Below are 15539 nucleotides of genomic sequence, written 5' to 3'. Positions count from 1 at the left end.
GTGATTGAGCTATATATATATATTTCACTCTACACCATTTGTTCTCGCACTTTGCACTTTATGTAATTTTAAAACTATGTTTATTTATTATTTTTGTACCCTCACTAGCACCATATATATATTTTTACATTTGCAATCATGGATTCAAACATTAATTTGATTGTATTATGTTTATTGCACTTCATTGCGCCCATCATATTGATTTGTTTTTACACATTTATTCATTTTTATTATCTTCGATTTATTGTAACACTTAGGGTTTTCACTTTCACTTATGTATTTATTTATTAATCAGATCTACTACCACATATTTTATTGTATTGTATTATTTTGTATGTCTAATCATTATTACGTGTCTATGATCATGTCTGCGTATGTAATTTACTGTGTATGTGTACATATATACTGATGTGTTTCACAAATCATGTTTTTATGTAGGTGTTTACTATGTCCAATGCATGTTTTGCTGTATTGATGCATATATATATGATGGCTTTGGAGGGAGACAGTCCGGTTCTGTCTATGGTAGGCATATCGTTATACTGGTATGTTGGTGCCCAGATTCTCCTCCCCTTGTGTGATGCGTGCACGCATCATCTAGCTCCGCCTCCGGCACCTCACGTCCGTGCGTCCTCACGCCGGAGCCGTCCGATCATGTGACTTGTCACATGGTGTGGGCGTGCCGGCGGGACGCAGCCTGCTGCATTCTCGTGCGCCTATGGACATACACACCTGGGGATGAGTAAGTATCGATCTTCCCATTGGTTGTGAGAGACCTTAAAATACCAGATCCACAGTGATGGCGTTACCCCGACGAAGGCACGCCGAAACGCGCGTTGGGGTAGCGCCATCCTGGGTTAATGAGCACACGGTCTGCTTTAGGTGAGCTCGGGTCTTTTTGTCACTCCCTTCTGGCCGCATGACCTTGGTGCTTTTCACACCTGATCTCTATGGTTGGCCTGCATTGTATTTCCATCTTTATTTATTCCAGCACATCATTATCCACTGCTACGTGGGAGTGCCTGTTTTGACCACTGTCTCACCTATATACATTAGTCTTATTGTCCTGTTTCATAGGTTGGGCACTGCACCCAGTATTTTCCTATGATCGATTGATACATTGCATTTTTGATCCGTGTGCTTCCCCAGGGTGGCACTCTTTCTTTTCTGTCCTCTGCTTCATTTATGTAATTTTAATCATGCTTTAATAAAATATATTATTTTTTTGGTACTATGAGCTCCTTTTTCTTGTGTTTCTGCTATCACCGGACTACACTTCGACCCCTCTGGATCGCTGCCATACCTTGAAGACGCCGAACTTCCGGTTACCTGACCGGAAGCGCACGGCCGTGGAACGCATCGACTTCCTGGATGATGTCATCATTGTGCGTCCGGGCTGGTCTGCGCTCTACTGGGGCCCTCTGGCCACACCTGCTACGGTGGTGTGGTCCTCCTCACCTGAGGAACCGACACCTTCTGCCTGCTGCGGACTCCTCAGCCCCAAACCTATGGGAGAGGAATCTGTGGCAGGTAAGAATTACTGCTGTCACTGACCCTCCAGGTCAGGACAAACCCAAACTGCAGGCTTCCCGCACCAGGACAGGAAACCTCACTGAGGTGGGAGAGTGGCTCCACCTTTTTATGCTGCAGGTTTCCTGTCCTGGAGGCGGAGCCATCTCTCTCTAAGGTGCTGTCGTGCGGGAGGGGAAAAAAATTAATCCTGCCAGCAAAGGAGGCAATATGGATAATAACAATACATTAGTATGTGCCTTGTGTATTAACTTGTTCCCTACATGATAATTGCCACTTACTGAAGCGAGACAACCCTAAGTTTACATGTATTTATACAGTTGTAAAAAATATTTAAGATTACTAAGTACCCACTTCACGATTGGGACCTGCGACGCACCTGAAGCAATGTACTTTTTGAGGCTTTTTTTTATATTTAAGTAGAAATTAAAACGGCTACCAAGAGAAATGGTTATTTATAATTTTATCCCATTAATGGCATCACATTTATCGCTTTTTCCATTGAGGTAATTTTAATCATGCTTTAATAAAATACACTGCTCAAAAAAATAAAGGGAACACTTAAACACAATGTAACTCCAGGTCAATCACACTTCTGTGAAATCAAACTGTCCACTTAGGAAGCAACACTGAGTGACAATCAATTTCACATGCTGTTGTGCAAATGGGATAGACAACAGGTGGAAATTATAGGCAATTAGCAAGACACCCCCAATAAAGGAGTGGTTCTGCAGGTGGTGACCACAGACCATTTCTCAGTTCCTATGCTTCCTGGCTGATGTTTTGGTCACTTTTGAATGCTGGCGGTGCTTTCACTCTAGTGGTAGCATGAGACGGAGTCTACAACCCACACAAGTGGCTCAGGTAGTGCAGCTTATCCAGGATGGCACATCAATGCGAGCTGTGGCAAGAAGGTTTGCTGTGTCTGTCAGCGTAGTGTCCAGAGCATGGAGGCGCTACCAGGAGACAGGCCAGTACATCAGGAGACGTGGAGGAGGCCGTAGGAGGGCAACAACCCAGCAGCAGGACCGCTACCTCCGCCTTTGTGCAAGGATGAACAGGAGGAGCACTGCCAGAGCCCTGCAAAATGACCTCCAGCAGGCCACAAATGTGCATGTGTCTGCTCAAACGGTCAGAAACAGACTCCATGAGGGTGATATGAGGGCCCGACGTCCACAGGTGGGGGTTGTGCTTACAGCCCAACACCGTGCAGGACGTTTGGCATTTGCCAGAGAACACCAAGATTGGCAAATTCGCCACTGCCGCCCTGTGCTCTTCACAGATGAAAGCAGATTCACACTGATCACATGTGACAGACGTGACAGAGTCTGGAGACGCCGTGAAGAACGTTCTGCTGCCTGCAACATCCTCCAGCATAACCGGTTTGGCATTGGGTCAGTAATGGTGTGGGGTGGCATTTCTTTGGAGGGCCGCACAGCCCTCCATGTGCTCGCCAGAGGTAGCCTGACTGCCATTAGGTACCGAGATGAGATCCTCAGACCCCTTGTGAGACCATATGCTGGTGCGGTTGGCCCTGGGTTCCTCCTAATGCAAGACAATGCTAGACCTCATGTGGCTGGAGTGTGTCAGCAGTTCCTGCAAGACGAAGGCATTGATGCTATGGACTGGCCCGCCCGTTCCCCAGACCTGAATCCAATTGAGCACATCTGGGACATCATGTCTCGTTCTATCCACCAACGTTACATTGCACCACAGACTGTCCAGGAGTTGGCAGATTCTTTAGTCCAGGTCTGGGAGAAGATCCCTCAGGAGCCCGTCCGCCACCTCATCACGAGCATGCACAGGCATTGTAGGGAGGTCATACAGGCACGTGGAGGCCACACACACTACTGAGCCTCATTTTGACTTGTTTTAAGGACATTACATCAAAGTTGGATCAGCCTGTAGTGTGTTTTTCCACTTTAATTTTGAGTGCGACTCCAAATCCAGACCTCCATGGGTTGAAAGTTGAATTAGTCTTACCGGTAATTCCTTTTTCGCGAATCCTCCAGGACGGCACCTTACTTGGAGATTATCCTCCTCCTCCAGCCAGGCAGGGACAGAAAGGTTCAAAAGGGCCCGCCTCCTCACTTATCTTCAGTGTCTTCTGGACTTGACAGGCCCTAAACTTACACACTCATTCGTGACCTTCACCAGTTATTTAACCATTCTCTGTTATACATATTAAATCTCATACATATAACTCTAGACCAATTATTTAATTTTATAACTAGTCTTTTTTTTTTTTTTTTTTTGGGGGGGGGGGGATATAAGCGGTGCCGTCATGGAGGATTCGCGAAAAAGGAATTACCGGTAAGACTAATTCAACTTTTCCCCTCCCCTCCATGACGGCACCTTACTTGGAGAACTAACAGATTAGTCAATTAGGGAGGGACAACTGCTTGTAAAACTTTCCTACCATAGGATAGGTCTCTTTTAGAATCAATATCTATCCTATAGTGTTTTACAAAGGTATGAGGATTCGACCAGGTTGCTGCCCTACAGATCTGATCCAAGAAAGCGGATGCTTCTTCCGCCCATGAAGTCGAAACTGCCCTTGTTGAATGAGCCTTGATATTTATCGGGGGTCGTTCCCTTATTGCTATGTAGGCTTCTGAGATAGCCGATTTTAACCAGCGTGAAATAGACGGTTTGGACGCTTTTAATCCTTTCCTACCCCCTAAGAATTGGACAAATAGGTTATTAGATTTTCTCCAGTTTTTAGTTTGATATATACTTCAGAACACACCTTCTGACATCCAAAGTGTGAAAAGCCTCTTCTTTTTTAGATCTGGGATTTTCACAGAATGAAGGAAGAACCACCTCCTCCATCCTATGGAAACTCCGAGACAACCTTAGGTAGAAAGGAATTGTCGAACCTTGAATTATTCTGTCGTCCCTGATCGTCATGAAGGGTTTTTTAACCGAGAAAGCCTGTATCTCATTAACCCTACGTGCAGAGGTAATGGCCACTAGAAATACTGTTTTAAGGGTCAGATATCGGATATTTGCTGACTCTAAGGGCTCAAAGGGGGGTTTAGTGAGACCGGAGAGGACAGAGTTTAAATCCCACGGAGCGACCAGAGGTCTACTCCGGGGTCTGAGTCTGACGGTTCCCTTCATGAAGCGAATGATCCACGGATTAAGAGCTATTTTTTCGTCTAAATAGGCACTTAAAGCTGAAATTTGGACTCTAAGAGTGCTAGGTTTTAACCCTTTATTAAAACCTTCTTGAAGAAAATCTAGAATAGACAGAATACTCCCCACGGAGTTAGAAGTATTTTCTGAACACCAGGAAACATATCTATTCCAGATTTTGCGGTAAATTTTATTAGTGACATCTTTTTTGCCGGCTAGCATGGTATTAATTACTCTGTCCGATAAACCCTTAGATTTTAAGACTGCCCTTTCAGGATCCAAGCAGAGAGATGCAGACTTTGCGTCTTTGGGTGGAAAACTGGCCCTTGACAGAGGAGGTCTTCCAACCAGGGTAGAATCCATGGATCCTCCTTGGACATCTTTGCCAGGAGAGGAAACCAGGATCTCCTCGGCCAGTTGGGAACAATTAGGATTACCTCGGCCCTTTCTACTTTTATTTTCCTGAGAACCCTTGGAATCAGAGGCAGAGGTGGGAAACAGTATGCCAGTTTGAATTTCCAAGGAAGAGCTAGTGCATCTGTTCCTGCACTTCTCGGATCCCATGGATCTAGGGAAAAATAAGTTGGTAATTTTGCATTTATTTTGTTTGCAAAGAGGTCTATTTGGGGGGAAGACCCCACCTTTGTGTTAAGGTCTGGAAAATGTCCTCTTTTAAACTCCACTCCCCCGGATCTAATTTCCTGCGGCTGAGGAAATCCGCTTAGATGTTTTGCGTCCCTTTTAGAAAAATCGCTGATAGGGAGAGGAGATTCTCCTCAGCCCACAAGAAAATCTTGTTGGCTAGGACTTGAAGTTGTTTGCTTTTTGTTCCTCCCTGGTGGTTTATATATGCAACCACCGTCTTGTTGTCGGACCTTATTTGTACGTTGGACCTCTTTAATTCTTCTGAGAAGTAACTCAGAGACTCCCACACCCCCAGAAGTTCCCGGTGGTTTGATGAGTACCTCTTCTGGGATTGTGACCACTCCCCTTGGGCTGACACTGATTGGAGATGTGCTCCCCAGCCCCATAGACTGGCATCCGTGGTGAGGATCAACTGATCTCTCACTATCCAAGGAACTCCCCTCTGTAAATTTAAATTTGATTCCCACCAATTTAGTGAGGACCGAATGGGATCCGGAATTGTTATTAGACTGTCTAGAGAATCTGGTCTTCGGTTCCATATTTTTAACATGAACGTCTGAAGAGGACGGGAATGTATTTGCGCCCACTTCACTGCCGGGATACAAGCTGTAAAGGATCCTATCAGGGCCATCGTTTGTCTTATGGTGTGGGATCTTTGTTGCCTGAATTGTTTTACTTGGGATTGGATCTTTGTGATCTTTTCTGCTGGTAAAAAGCATTTTTGGCTCACCGAGTCTATGAGAATTCCCAAAAAAACTATTCTTTGTGTGGGAACTAAGTGGGACTTTTCCCGATTTAAAATCCAACCCAGTTCCTCCAGTCTGTCTATCGTTTTGGATAGATTGATTTCTAGGTCTTTCTGGGAGTCCCCCACTATTAAAAGGTCGTCCAGGTATGGGACTATCATTATTTTTTCCCTCCTCAGAGGGGTTATTGCCTCTAGCATAATTTTTGTAAAAAGCCTGGGGGCCGTCGTTATCCCAAAGGGTAGAGCTTGAAACTGGAAATGTTTTAGATGCCCTTGGACCCATACCGCTATTCTCAAGAACGGTTGTGACCCTGAATGAATGGGTACGTGAAAATACGCATCTTTTAAATCTATGGATGCTAGAAACACCCCTTCTTGTAGAACTTTGACCGTGGTTCTTATAGATTCCATCCTGAATTTTTCGTACTTTATGGACCTGTTCAGGGCTTTCATATTTATGATGAGACGCATTTTCCCGTTTGGTTTTCTTACTAAGAACACCCTGGAATAACAGCCCAGACCGACTTGGTTCGTTGGTACCGGAACCAAGACGTTCATCTAAACTAGCAGTTCGATTTCTTGTTCCATGCAAAGCTGGAGATGTTCCGAGCTCTGAACTGGAGTCTGAACAAATAAAGAGGGGGGACTTTTGACAAAGGGAATACTGTATCCTTTGTGGAGGGTATTTAGTAACCAGTGGCTGCATGAGTATTTTTCCCAGTCTTCCCCCCACTGGGGCTCTGGCGTCATTTCTTGGAAGATTCCTCGGAACGGGGAGAGAACATAAAACCCTTCCCTTTCTGTCTTCCTGATCTCCAGTTTTCTGTTTTACTCCTTTTATTTTGAAAACTAACCTTTTTTTGGGGACGAAAAAAGGGAGCTTTCCTCTTCTTTTTATCCTCTGGGAAGTTCTTTTTGGAATCAGAAGCTTTCTCTAGAATTTTATCTAAGTCCTGACCAAAGAGAAGATTACCATAAAACAGGATGTTACATAGTTTTGCTTTGGAACCTGTGTCTCCGGACCAAGCTTTTAGCCAAAGTGCCCTTCTAGAGTTATTGGCTAAAGCCGTAGCTCTTGCGGCCAGCCTGACAGAATCCGCTGTTGTGTCTGACAAAAAATCTACGGCCTTTAATAAAAGAGGGAAGGAGTCTGCAAAGTTTTCATATGGAGTATTGGATTTTAAGAGTACATCTAGTTGTTCCAACCAACTTTTTAGGGACCTAGCAACGGACGTGGCCGCGATATTGGGTTTAAACAAAGCCGCGACCGCATCCCAGGTTCTTTTAAGATTAGCATCCACTTTTTTGTCCATAGGATCACGCAATGATCCTGTATCTTCGAATGGCAAAGAAGAACCTTTAGCTAGTTTGGAGAGTGAAACATCAATTTTAGGACAACTCAAGAACGGGGACAATTCTTCTTCGTCAAAAGGAAGCCTTTTCCTAATTGTTCGGGGTAGGAAAACCTTCCTGTCAGGATTTTTCCACTCCCTCAGGATAAGAGACTGCAGATTTTTGTGTACCGGAAATACCCTTTTCTTCTTAGTTTCTAATACTGAAAACATTCTATCCTGGGCGGACCTATGTACTTTTTCTTCCTTAATTTCCATGGTATCCCTGACCGCTTTCAATAGATCGTTTATATCGTCAGATGAAAATAGATAATTTTTAAAATCGCCATCGGAGTCAGAGTTGTTACTATCCTCATCACTATCTGAAGAAATATCAGAGGAGGATGAAGAGGTTTTTATGGGGGATTTTTTCCTGGGCTCCTGTTTTGATGTTGACGGAACGCTAGCGGCTGCAGAAAAATCTGAAAAAGCGTTTTTTATTTCCTGCTTAATCAGGCACTGCAATTCCTGTTTTAGGGACGGGACTTCTTCCCTAACAATGCTATCAATGCATTTTCCACACAGTTTTTTAGCGTAATTATCGGGGAGTTTGGCCGAACATAAGCAACATCTGGGTATTTTAGATTTCGGCGATATTTTAGGTTTTACAGAGCTATCTTTGTCACTCTTTCATACAGAAAAAGGGAAAAAAGATGAGAAAGAAAGACTTAGTAACAGTGCAAGCAGCATTCCATACTCACAACCTGGATGTCACTCACAGCTACAGGTTGGTCCATAGCTTCCTCCTGATCCATAAGTGCGGATATCTGAGGCTGCAGGAAACTTGCAAACTCTCTGGTCAGAGGCCGACATCCGACTTGACCAGGGCGCCAGTTTTTAAAACTACGTAGGCCGGAAGTCTCCCCAGGACCTCCGACATCATCCGGCCCGGCAACTCTCCGGCTACCACAATTAGGCCCCCAGATGACGTCACCCGCCGGAGCCAAGAATCTTGGGCAGCAGGCAGCCTAGAAACCGGAAGTACTCCTTTGAGTGTCCGGTTGCCGCGGCTAGTCACTACACGCTGGCGCGCGCGAGTTTTGAATATTGAGAGGACCGCGGCAGGCTCCATGGAACGGCCTTACTTGCCCAAGGTAAGACCGTGGCTGGCGCAATGCACCCGCTACTCCGCGATAGCTCCCGACCGGAGCACGAACGTAGTCCTATCTTCCGCCTGGCAGGGACAGGAAGACACTAAAGATAAGTGAGGAGGCGGGCCCTTTTGAACCTTCCTGTCCCTGCCTGGCTGGAGGAGGATAATCTCCAAGTAAGGTGCCGTCATGGAGGGGAGGGGAGAAAATTTGATTTCCATTTTTTTTCATTTTTGTGTGATTGTTGTCAGCACATTCAACTATGTAAAGAACAAAAGTATTTCAGAAGAATATTTAATTAATTCAGATCTAAGATGTGTTCTTTTTGTGTTCCCTTTATTTTTTTGAGCAGTGTATATTAGTTTTTTGGTACTATGAGCTCCTTTTTCTTGTGTTTCTGCTGTTGTACTCGGGAGCTCTCTCTCTCTAAGGTGCTGTCGTGCGGGAGGGGAAAAAATTAATCCTGCCAGCAAAGGAGGCAATATGGATAATAACAATACATTAGTATGTGCCTTGTGTATTAACTTGTTCCCTACATAATTGCCACTTACTGAAGCGAGACAACCCTAAGTTTACATGTATTTATACAGTTGTAAAAAATATTTAAGATTACTAAGTAACCACTTCACGATTGGGACCTGCGACGCACCTGAAGCAATGTACTTTTTGAGGCGGTTTTTATTATTTAAGTAGAAATTAAAACGGCTACCAAGAGAAATGGTTATTTATAATTTCAAAAAAGAGAACACATTTTGACAAAGCATTGTTTCCAAGTTAATAATACTATTGTCATAAAATGGTTGTAACAACTATTAATCAAGGGAGCAGCTGCGTTGCGTGTACTAGGAGCGCTGCATGGAGCAGGGAACCAGGTAAGTATATTGCATAGGGGGGGGGCCCGGGCACATGCAGGGGGGATGTTTATTATTTCGCATAACCACTTTAAGAATTTTTATTGCAATATATTTGTGGTACAACTTATACCAGTTATCTCAATAAATGTATAACATTTATGTTTTGTAATTAGAAACAATTTTGTTTAACTTAATACCGCTTTAAAATCATGCGGGTAAAATGCCTCTCATCCAACGAATCCATTGTTTTTTTATGTCCTCTTTGTTCGGTCTCTCCATGTTGCTGATATTTGGAGGCAGTGTTGGAGCCCTTGAAGTCCACTCTGACTGCAGGTTGCCATTAGCTAGTTTAAGAACATCAGTAGACAAATTTTCAAGGTAGTTTACCGACATTTTCTCATATATATGTTTGACAATCCAGCAATTTTTTTCCTTTTGGTAACACAATGACTGTTTTCTTTGAGCCAAATGCCTCAGTATTTTTCTTTTAAACATTGACAACAGCTTGTGGTCTCCCAACGTTGTTGTTGTGCGTCAAGGCAGCCAATTTAGTCCTGGTTTCCATCCCACCAATGCCGAAGTGAATTCTTTTTGTTCTATACTTCAAGGCCAGGCTATGGAAGTTCTCTAATGCCCCTGTATGACAGTTGTGTACCAGGTGTGGAAGATCGCTGACGAGCTGCTGGCTATTTACAATCTTTTGAATGTTTAGATATTGTGGTTTATCCTTCTGCAGCCATAAAATTTTATCTTCAGTTTCTTCACCAATTGTTCCATGCGAACAGTTTGAATATAATTCTCCTTCCCACTGGTGTCGATCAATGATATGATGTAAGAGCGATAGCCACTTGAAGAAGTTTCCTTTCGTCTTCGCAAGTCTGGATGCTCCACCAGAAATGCGGGATTATCTTTGGGATCCACAGGGTAATTTCCTTGCAAAACTTCAGTCTACTTGCAGAAGTCAGCTTCTTTCGGATGGACTTGGCGAAATGCCAGACATCAAACTGATGTTTAATATGGCTGTATTCTTGTCTCATCTTCTTCCGGATACCAACATGTCTATTAGAAGCGAAGATTTTAATATTGAAGTCTTCATTTAGTAGACTATCTAAAACAATACCGAATACCTGCTTCTCCATTGCTACTGATGAAGGACATTGTGTTCGCTGGACGACTTCAAAGTCGATTATCTTCTGTGTAACATTGTCCATCATCGTGTAGACACAATACTTGGCTATCACATTGCCCATCTCCAGCAATGCACAGGTCTTTATGTCTAATTTCTTCTTTTATCCTAGACTTTTCATTTTTCCATGCCAAATCGAATGCAGGAAACAGAAACTTACTTTGATATCGATAATAGCTTTTTTCATATATACTTAACAATCCTAAAGATATCAAAGAGTTCTTTTACTTTCTGAAAGTTGAGGCCACTGAACAAAATGGATGTGGCAGTAAGTAAATTGCCTGCACCATACTGTCCGATTCTTGGTTGATTTTCAAAAACCTTAAAATTTGGGACCTTGGGCGTGGACAGACATAGGTGCCTTCATAATTCTTGGTATAACTTTTTACCAGGAAGGTACAATTCACATTTGACCGGGTGTCGGCTCTCAGGGGGTGCCTAGAGCCTACAAGCAATGAGCGCTTCCATCAATATAGATGGAAGTGTTCATTGCTGGAGAACAGGGAGCTGTGGTCCTGTCACTCAGCTCCCTGCTCTCTGTCTCTCCCGCACTAAATGGTGAAGCAAGAAGACATCTCCCTGCTCCACCACTCAGCCTGCAGGCACAGATCGCACTGCCTGCCAATGTGGGGCGGAGCATGCAGCCTAGAAATCTGCATAAGCTCCGCCCACACAGTGCTGCAGAGCGATTTGTGTCTGTAGGGGAGAGAGGACTGTGAGCTTCAGGAACGGGACAAGGTGAGTAGGTACTGTGTTTTTTTTTGTTAACGGGGCATTTCTACCATTACGGGGGCACAGAGGGCATTACTACTACAAAGGGGGCAGAGAGGGCATTATTACTACTACAAAGGGGGCACAGAGGGCAATACTACTACAAAGGGCATTACTAGTATTAGGGGGGCACAATGGTCATTACTACTATTGAGGGGGCACAATGGACATTACTACTATGAATGCGATACAATGGGCATTATACAGTGGGATGCGAAAGTTTGGGCAACTTTGTTAATCGTCATGATTTTCCTGTATAAATCGTTGCTTGTTACGATAAAAAATGTCAGTTAAATATATCATATAGAAGACACACACAGTGATATTTGAGAAGTAAAATGAAGTTTATTGGATTTACAGAAAGTGTGCTATAATTGTTTAAACAAAATTAGGCAGGTGCATAAATTTGGGCACTGTTGTCATTTTATTGATTCCAAAACCTTTAGAACTAATTATTGGAACTCAAATTGGCTTGGTAAGCTCAGTGACCCCTGACCTACATACACAGGTGAATCCAATTATGAGAAAGAGTATTTAAGGGGGTCAATTGTAAGTTTCCCTCCTCTTTTAATTGTATCTGAAGAGTAGCAATATGGGGGTCTCAAAACAACTCTCAAATGACCTTAAGACAAAGATTGTTCACCATCATGGTTTAGGGGAAGGATACAGAAAGCTGTCTCAGAGATTTTAGCTGTCTGTTTCCACAGTTAGGAACAGATTGAGGAAATGGAAGACCACAGGCTCAGTTCAAGTTAAGGCTCGAAGTGGCAGACCATTAAAAATCTCGGATAGACAGAAGCGACGAATGGTGAGAACTAGGGGTGGGCGGTATAGGCGAGATGCGATATAAATTTGGGCCACGATATGGATTTTCGCCATATCGCCGGACCGCGATATGATCGCGCTCTTTGCGCGAACTATTTTCTCCTGAGCCGGCCGGCACAATGGAGACTGGAGAAGGAGGGAGTTCCTCCCTCACCACTGTGCGCGGCTGCCGCTGAACACCAATGAGGACAGAGTAGGAGGGGAGGGACTGTGGCCACCAATGAATGTGCCGGCCATATCCCACAGGGTCCCCCTCCCCCCCCCCCCCCCCCCCCCCCCCATCATTGGTGGCAGTGGGCAGTTCCGATCGGAGTCCCAGCAGTGTAATGCTGGGGCTCCGATCGGTTACCATGGCAGCCAGGAGTCACGCTACTGAAGTCCTGGCTGCGATGGTATGTTAGTGAGCAGCATTATACTCACGTGCGCCGTGGCCGCCGGGCGCTCCTTCTTCTGTCTGTGCAGCTCATTGCTAATGCTTATAGAATTAGCAATGCGCCGCACAGACCTATGAGAAGAAGGAGCGACCGGCGGCCACGGCGCACGTGAGTATAATGCTGCTCACTAACATACAATCGCAGCCAGGACTTCAGTAGCGTCCTGGCTGCCATGGTAACCGATCGGAGCAGATCAGAGGCTGGGGGGGCAGATCAGAGGCAGGGGGAGCAGATCAGAGGCTGGGGGGGGAGCAGATCAGAGGCTGGGGGGGGAGCAGATCAGAGGCTGGGGGGGGAGCAGATCAGAGGCTGGGGGGGGGAGCAGATCAGAGGCTGGGGGGGGAGCAGATCAGAGGCTGGGGGGGGAGCAGATCAGAGGCTGGGGGGGGAGCAGATCAGAGGCTGGGGGGGGGGAGCAGATCAGAGGCTGGGGGGAGAGCAGATCAGAGGCTGGGGGGGGGAGCAGATCAGAGGCTGGGGGGGGAGCAGATCAGAGGCTGGGGGGGGAGCAGATCAGAGGCTGGGGGGGGAGCAGATCAGAGGCTGGGAGCAGATCAGAGGCTGGGGGGGGGGAGCAGATCAGAGGCTGGGGGGGGAGCAGATCAGAGGCTGGGGGGGGAGCAGATCAGAGGCTGGGGGGGGGAGCAGATCAGAGGCTGGGGGGGGGGAGCAGATCAGAGGCTGGGGGGGGAGCAGATCAGAGGCTGGGGGGGGAGCAGATCAGAGGCTGGGGGGGGGGGAGCAGATCAGAGGCTGGGGGGGGGCAGATCAGAGGCTGGGGGGGGGGGGGGCAGATCAGAGGCTGGGGGGGGGGCAGATCAGAGGCTGGCTGCCATGGTCAGCTCCCTGCTGTTGTGTGCACAAAGCACAGGGCAGCAGGGAGAGTGTAAAGTCCTATTCACCCTAATAGAGCTCTATTAGGATGAATATGACAAGGGTTCTAGCCCTTAAGGAGGCTAATAGTTATTAAATAAAAAGTTAAAAAAAACAAAAAAAAAAACACCCCCCAATATAGAAAACAATATATCGCAATATATATTGCATATCGCACATGCTTAAAATTATATCGCAATATAGATTTTAGGCCATATCGCCCACCCCTAGTGAGAACAGTCAGAGTCAACCCACAAACCAGCACCAAAGACCTACAACATCATCTTGCTGCAGATGGAGTCACTGTGCATCGTTCAACCATTCGGCGCACTTTACACAAGGAGATGCTGTATGCGAGAGTGATGCAGAGGAAGCCTTTTCTCCGCCCACAGCACAAAAAGTGCCGCTTGAGGTGGGCTAAAGCACATTTGGACAAGCCAGCTTCATTTTGGAATAAGGGGCTATGGACTGATGAAACTAAAACAGAGTTATTTGGCCATAACAAGGGGCGTTATGCATGGAGGAAAAAGAACACAGCATTCCAAGAAAAACACCTGCTGCCTACAGTAAAATATGGTGGTGGTTCCATCATGCTGTGGGGCTGTGTGGCCAGTGCACGGACTGGGAATCTTGTCAAAGTTGAGGGACACATGGATTCCACTCAGTATCAGCAGATTCTGGAGACCAATGTCCACCAATCAGTGACAAAGCTGAAGCTGCGCCAGGGCTGGATCTTTCAACAAGACAACGATCCTAAACACTGCTCAAAATCTACTAAGGCATTTATGCAGAGGATCAAGTACAACGTTCTGGAATGGCCATCTCAGTCCCCAGACCTGAATATAATTGAAAATCAGTGTTGTGACTTAAAGAGAGCTGTCCATGCTCGGAAGCCATCAAACCTGAATGAACTAAAAGATGTTTTGTAAAGAGGAATGGTCCAAAATACCTTCAACCAGAATCCAGACTCTCATTGGAACCTACAGGAAGCGTTTAGAGGCTGTAATTTCTGCAAAAGGAGGATCTACTAAATATTGATTTCATTTCTTTTTTGTGGTGCCCAAATTTATGCACCTGTCTAATTTTGTTTAAACAATTATAGCACACTTTCTGTAAATCCAATAAACTTCATTTCACTTCTCAAATATCACTGTGTGTGTCTCCTATATGATATATTTAACCGACATTTTTTTATCGTAACAACCAACGATTTATACAGGAAAATCATGACGATTAACAAGGTTGCCCAAACTTTCGCATCCCACTGTAACTATGAAGTGGGCACAATGGGCATTACTACTATTAAGGGGGCACAATGGCCATTACTACTATTAAGGGGGCACAATGGGCATTACTACTATTAAGGGGGCACAATGGGCATTACTACTATTAAGGGGGCACAATGGGCATTACTACTGTGAAGGTAGCACAGATTGCATTACTACTGTGAAGGGGCACAGAGAGCATTACCCTTGTAAAGTGGGTGGGCATAACTGTTATGGGGCACTGAGTGGGCATTATTACTATGAAGGGGCACAGAGGGCATTATTACTGGTATGGTGGCATAGTGAGCATAACTACTCTGAAGGGGCACAGAGGGCATTACAACTGTGAGGGGCAGAAATAGGGCATTAATACTTTGAAATGGGACAGAGGGCAAAACTACTGTAAGGGAGGCACAAAGAGGGCATTACAACTGTGAAGGGGGCACAATGAAGGAATAAGTACTTTAAAGGGGCACAACATGGGCATAACTACTGTGAAAGTTGTACAGTGAAGGCATAACTACCTTGAAGGGGCACAATATGGGCATAATTACCATGAGAGGGCACATATCTGGACAAAACTACTATGAAGGTTGTACAATGAGGGCAATACTACTGTAAGGGGGTTTAAAAGTATTGGTGGGAGGTGCCAAAAAAAAGGACCCGAACCAGGTGCCAAACACCCTAGGCACGCCACTGTAGAGGAGATTGTCTAAGCATGATTCAAAGACAATTTTCTGATCTAAAACCAATTATTTTTCATCAGCAAATCGGAACAATGGTGGAGG

General features: G+C 45.2%; 1 long non-coding RNA gene across 1 annotated transcript; it reads left to right on the top strand.

Moving 5' to 3' along the window:
- Positions 1 to 9098: 9098 nt before the first annotated feature.
- Positions 9099 to 10826, top strand: LOC121000313. Its single transcript, XR_005778862.1, has 2 exons — positions 9099 to 9977; positions 10021 to 10826. It is a non-coding gene; the product is annotated as an uncharacterized LOC121000313 (long non-coding RNA).
- Positions 10827 to 15539: the final 4713 nt, after the last annotated feature.

The sequence above is a fragment of the Bufo bufo genome, chromosome 1, assembly GCF_905171765.1.
Source record: "Bufo bufo chromosome 1, aBufBuf1.1, whole genome shotgun sequence".
Classification (NCBI taxonomy): Eukaryota; Metazoa; Chordata; class Amphibia; order Anura; family Bufonidae; genus Bufo; species Bufo bufo.
Note: the sequence above shows the minus strand (reverse complement) of the source record. Positions and strands in the feature narration are given on the sequence as shown.